This window comes from Ailuropoda melanoleuca, chromosome 1, assembly GCF_002007445.2.
Source record: "Ailuropoda melanoleuca isolate Jingjing chromosome 1, ASM200744v2, whole genome shotgun sequence".
Taxonomy (NCBI): Eukaryota; Metazoa; Chordata; class Mammalia; order Carnivora; family Ursidae; genus Ailuropoda; species Ailuropoda melanoleuca.
Genome location: NC_048218.1, coordinates 94,631,851 through 94,638,122, shown reverse-complemented (window position 1 = coordinate 94,638,122; position 6,272 = coordinate 94,631,851).

Below are 6,272 nucleotides of genomic sequence, written 5' to 3'. Positions count from 1 at the left end.
CCACATGAATTGAGGGAGTTCTCCTTGATTCCTTGTTTGCTGTAGGTTATTATAAATATGTGTCGTCATTTAAAAAATATCTTTCTTTAACCATTGATATGATCAATATGACTTTTCTTCTTTAGGCTGATGTTCTAGGTTACACTGTTTTTTGAACATTGAATCAGTCTTGTATACCATGAATAAGCACCACTTGGTCAATGTACAGTTATTTTGATAAATTGTTAGCTTTAATTTAATACTATTTCATTGAGGATTTTTGCATCTCTTCATGAGCAATAATTTTGAGACATAGTCTTTCTCTATATATTTTTGGACATCTTTAAATGACTTTGGTGTTAGGGTATGTCCAGCTTTGTAAAATGAGTATTTTTTTATGTTCCTATAATCTGGAAGTGATTTTAGAGAATTGACATAATTTCTTACTTTAGTGTTTGGTAGAATTCATCAGTGAAACCCTCAGAACCTGATTTTTTGGGAAGGTTATAATTAGTGATGCAATGTATTTAATAAACATGGAGATATTTAGAATTGTAAATTTTCTTCTGTGGGCTTTATATCATTTATATATATCCAGTTGACCATTGAACAACATGAGTTTGAATGGTGTGGATCCACTTAAATACAGGACAGTACTATACTCTTCCTTAGGATTTTTTAATAACATTCTATTTTCTCTAGCTTACTTTATCATAGGAATACAGTATGCAAAACATATAACTTACAAAAAACAGGTGTTAATTGAGTGTTTATATTATCTGTAAGGCTTTCGGTCAACAGTAGACTATTAGTAGATAAGTTTTGGGGGTGTCAAAAGTTATAAGTGGATGTTCAACTGCATGGGGTGGGGGCACAGTACTCCATTTTCTGTGTTGTTTGGGATCAAGACTAATTCTATATATAGGACTTAAAACTATTTTCAATTCTATTGTTACTAAATCCTGCTTGGCTTTTAGTTGTGTGAAATTTATCTAAAGGAACCTTGGAAGATGGTTGGAGACAATTAACGTTATGACTATAAAAGACATGGTTAGGACATGAATATAAAGTAGCCTTTAACATTTTATTTTATTTATTTTAATTTTTTTCAAAGATTTTATTTATTTATTTGACAGAAAGATAGAGAGAACACAAGTAGGCTGAGCAGCAGGCAGAGTGAGGGAGAGAAGCAGGCTCTCTGCTGATCAGGGAGCCTGACATCATGACCTGAGCCGAAGGCAGACACAACCAATTGAGCCATCCAGGCACCCCATCAGTTAAATTTTTAATACCTAAATTTTTAAATTTTAAGTACTTAAAATGTTAATACATTACTTACAGATTAGCATATCTGAATCTTGTCAATCAGACCAACTGGAAATATGTATGAACTTTCCCTCAAAAGGTAGGACACTGAATTTAGTTTCTTTGAGGAATCCTGTTGGTAATCCTGTGTGGCTTTCAAGGTAGAGGGTCATATATTGGATGGAGATTTAAAATCAATGTATAAAAATAATTTATAAATATAAAGATATCAATGGTTATTTTATGTATTTTATTCTTAAATATTACTAAATTTGAGTTGTACTTAAAATGAGAAACAACATCCAAATTAAGGAAAACACTGGAAAGAATGCTGTTGATGTCCTTTTGACAAAAGAGGCCATCAAAAGCTCAGGATGTACATCTTTCTGTCTCTAAGAGAAAAGAGCATTTAATGTGCTCAAGGTGCTCACAGGAAATAAATTCTTCAAATAATTGTATTTAGATCTCCCTTGCGTCACCTTCCATTAATTCCTTTCAGAAAGTGTTTACTGAGTTTCTATTCCATGCTCCTTGCTGAAAGATATTCTTCCATGCTTCCAAACCCTGAAGATACTTGCTCTGGCTCAGTCATGTTGCAGACTTGTACAGTCATTTTTGTACCATCAGATGGTGAACATCAGGAAATTAGTTCCTAGCCTCTTGAGCAGTTGCTTTTATTTTCTATTTCATGATTTTTTTATTTAAATTCAATTAGCCAACATACAGTACATCGTTTGTTTCAGATGTAGTGTTCATTGATTATTCAGTTGCATATAACACCCACTGCTCATCACATCAATTGCCCATCTTAATACCCAGCACCCAGTTACCCCATCCACCCACCCATCTCCCCTTCTGCAACCCTCAGTTTATTTCCCAGAGTCAAGAGTCTCTCATGGTTTTTCTCCCTCTCTGATTTCTTCCTATTCAGTTTTCCCTCCCTTCCCCTATGATCCCCTGAGCTATTTCTTATATTCTGCATATGGGTGAAACCATATGACAATTGTCTTTCTCTGATTGACTTATTTCACTTAACATAATACCCTACAGTTCCATCCATGTTGATGTAAATGGTGGGTATTCATCCTTTCTGATGGCTGAGTAATATTCCATTGTATATATAAACCACATCTTTCTTATCCATTCATCTGTTGAAGGACATCTGGGTTTCTTCCACATTTTGGCTATTGTGGACATTGCTGCTGTGAACATTGGGGTGCAAGTGCCCCTTCATTTCACTACACCTGTATCTTTGGGGTAAATACCCAGTAGTGCAATATTTTATGATTTTTTTATGTACACATCAGTTTCTGCTCACAACAAATTCAGGAAGAATAATAAAAAGATCTTTGATCTCCAGGAATCATGGAGAAAATATGTCCCTATAAGATTACACAAAATATTTATAAGAATATCCAACAAATTCTTGTAAAAGTAGGAAGACTTTGAAAATTTATTTTCTACCTGAACTTGTCTGAGATTCATCTACTTTTGCAAAGCATGAAGTTCCAAAGGATGCATGTGTGTTGCAGTCCACAAAAAAAGAGGGCTTTGGAGAGGCAGAAGTGGTGCTATAGATAGAAGTTTGCCGAAATACACTTAACATGCACTCTCACACACATAAACACACAACACACCCCACACCATCCCAAGGAAACAATTTGGTTAATCATGACTCAAAACCACCATTAGAATTCTATACATTCAAGCTTCTCTTAAAAATAAGATTTTCATTCTTTAACAGAAGTATTGTTTTCAGGAATGCTCACTTCATGCTTCTCCAGAAAAGGAGGTGGTGGCACAGTGAGGGCATGTAGTGCCTACAGAATTTTATGAAGAATAAGGAAAAAGATGCTAAAATGAAAAGTAAAAGCTGGAGACATTTTTTTTTAACTGCACTAAATATCCCAGGATTGTCCTTGGTGAATTAAGATAAATTTAAGTTTTTAACAGAAATCTATGAAGATCTTTCTTATTTTACATTTAAATGTAGTTCTTTGTTTCAGAGAAAGCAAGGCAAGTGATGTGAACTAAGTGTGCCATCTCAAACACACAGAGATGGAGGTTCACTAAATCTCCAGAGTGAAAAGGAAAGGGGCTCTCAGTGGGATGTTTCTCCTGCTGTAACAGAGCCCTATAGTCAGAAGAATAAATGTTCAACACCAATAGGGGAGGAAACATTGAGATTTAAGAACAGAAAGTATTCCCCAAAGTTTGTTCCTTTAGGAGCTGCAGGATCTCTTGGTATGAGGAGCATTTAAAAAGATAATCAGCCTAAAGTAGGGTCTAAATTAGCTTGTTTCAGTTCTAGCCATGCCCTCAGGAACTAAGGAAACGAGAGGCTCTACTTTGAGGTGAGAGCATGGATCACACGCTCACGAATCTGCTTTGTCCTCACACCATAGATAATAGGATTGAGGGCAGGTGGGAGGACCACAAAGAGATTGGCAACCAGGATGTGGACATAATGAGGAATTTTTTTGCCAAATCAGTGGGTGAGGAAGGAGAAGAGAGAAGGTGTATAGAAAACACACATGACCCCAACATGTGACCCACACGTACTCAGAGCTTTGTGACGAGCATCTCGAGATGGGAGGCGGAAAACTGCACGAAGGATGTAAGCATAAGAGATTCCAATCAGCGCCAGATCCAAAATAAGAAAAGAAGCCACAAAAAGACCATAAATGGCATTAACTCAAATGCTGGCACAGGCCAACTTGGCAATGCCCATGTGCTCACAATAGGAGTGGGCAATAATTCGAGTCTCACAGAAGGGCAGACGATGGGTTGGGTAGAGAATTATTCCTGGGTTGCAAGGGTGGTTTAACATTAGGAAATCAATCAATAGGATAGAGCATATTAGTACAAGAAAACACAAGAACCATATGATCCTCTCAATCAATGCAGAAAAAGCATTTGGCAAAATACAGCATGCTTTCCTGATTAAAACTTCCCGCAGAGTACGGTCAGACCAGATGATCAGCAGAATGGTAGCATTGCCCAGCAGAGCCATTAAGTAAATGGAGCAAAAAGGCAGGGAGATCCGGCCATGAGAACCCTCAAGTCCTGGGATTCCTGTCAGAGAAAAGGTGTCCGGGGGGAAAGTGGAAGTGTTTGTGTGGAACATCTTCCCATTGATGAGATGAGAATTAGTTGACTACGTCTAGAAGGAAAAACAAGAGCTATAAATGCATATGTCAAAACTTTCCAGTAGGCTTAATTTTTCTTCTGTTCCTATATTATTATCAAAGCTAATGCTGGGGGGCTGGGATGGCTCAATCATTTAAGTGTCCTGCTCTTGATTTTGGCTCAGGTCATGATCTCACAGTCATGAGATGGAGCCGACGAAGGGCTCAGGGTCTTAAGACCCTCTTAAGAGTCTCTCTCTCTCCCTCTCCCTCTGCTCTTCCCCCTGCCTTTCTCTCTGTCTCAAAAAAAGAAGAAAAGCTAGTGCTAAAACTTGAGTTGAAAGTAATATGAAGGAACAGACTTAGCACTCTTCAAATGGAAGCAACATTAACTTTGAAAGGTCTCTCTCTCAAGTTTTGGACAATAATATCTTACATTCATTTGCTGAAACCCCATATAAAACCTGGAATGAATTTTAAAAACTTGAAAGGGGCTCATATTTATACTGAGATATCCATCTTCTTTGAAGACAAATACGCTTTATCTAAACACAACAACACAAAATCACCGAACAACAGATACAGACACGTGCACACAGAATATGACAATATAATGAGAATATAAGTGCACCTAGACCTGTAGAATGATAGAAAATTACAACAAGATTTCTTAAACCGGTTTGTTCAGGATCAGATATTACATTGATACATTTTTAGAAAACCAGATCCACAATGAAGAACTGTGCTTCATAATGCATCCCTCCATATTTACTCATATGCTCCCACAGACGTGCTGTGCTGTATCTCAGATATAATAAATGCTGCACAAAGATGGATGGACACACTGTACTGTACCCCAGGTATGAAGATAGCCACACAAAGATAGGAAAACACTGCAGCTGGAAATCCCTTCCAGGAGAGAAATGTGTCTCTTTGCTATAGTATTCTGATTAGAATTAGCTTAATAAACAACACCAAAGTTTCTGTTGGTTGCCAAATTTTCAAGAATGTCCCCAGATATCCAACAATTCTACCTGTCCTTGTATGTGTGGGGGGGGAAGGTTTGGGGGAAGAATAGTGAAAAGATGTGTTGAAAGGAGAAGCTTTGAGAGAAGTAAAGATTTGTTTCCAACGACAATGATGGTAAGAAATCCATGCTCCTAATTTACCACGCTGTAGTTATGACTTTTCTCTCTTTCTCCTTCGTTCCTTATTTCCTTCCTTCCTCCTTTTCTTTGTCTTTCCTTCCTTCCTTCCTTCCTTCCTTCCTTCCTTCCCTCCTTCCCTCCTTCCCTCCCTCCTTCCTTCGTACTTCTCTTTCTCCCTCCCTCCTTCCCTTCTTTCTTTCCTTTTCTTTCTTTCCTTTTCTTTTTTCTTTTCTTCTTTCTTTCTTTCTTCCTTTTTCTTTCTTTCCTTTCTTCCTATAGGAAAAAAACCAAGCAGAGATAAGATAGCACTATAGAAAAAATAAGGAAAGTGTAGAAAAGTTTAGGAAAAGAGAGGAGGAAAAGTGAAAAAAGAAGAAAGGAAAGGAAAACAGAAGGAAACACATAGAAAGGAAGGTAGGAACGAAGGTCAACTCAGCTCTAATTGACTCCTGAGAAAAGTGACAGAGAAAAGTCCAAATTTGAGGAAATATTTTATTAATGACATTTAAAAAACAGAGATTTCCCAGCTAGTTCAATCCTGCAAGACTGTACATAATGTTCATCCGCAGGCTACTTATTTCTCTGCGTCCCTCTTTGTCATGAATTTTATGCACCTGCACTTAACTCTGGGCCTCTGATGAGGTTATTTTTAATTTATTATGTGGAAGGCCATGACCTAATACACAATTATCACTGACAATTAAGATCATTT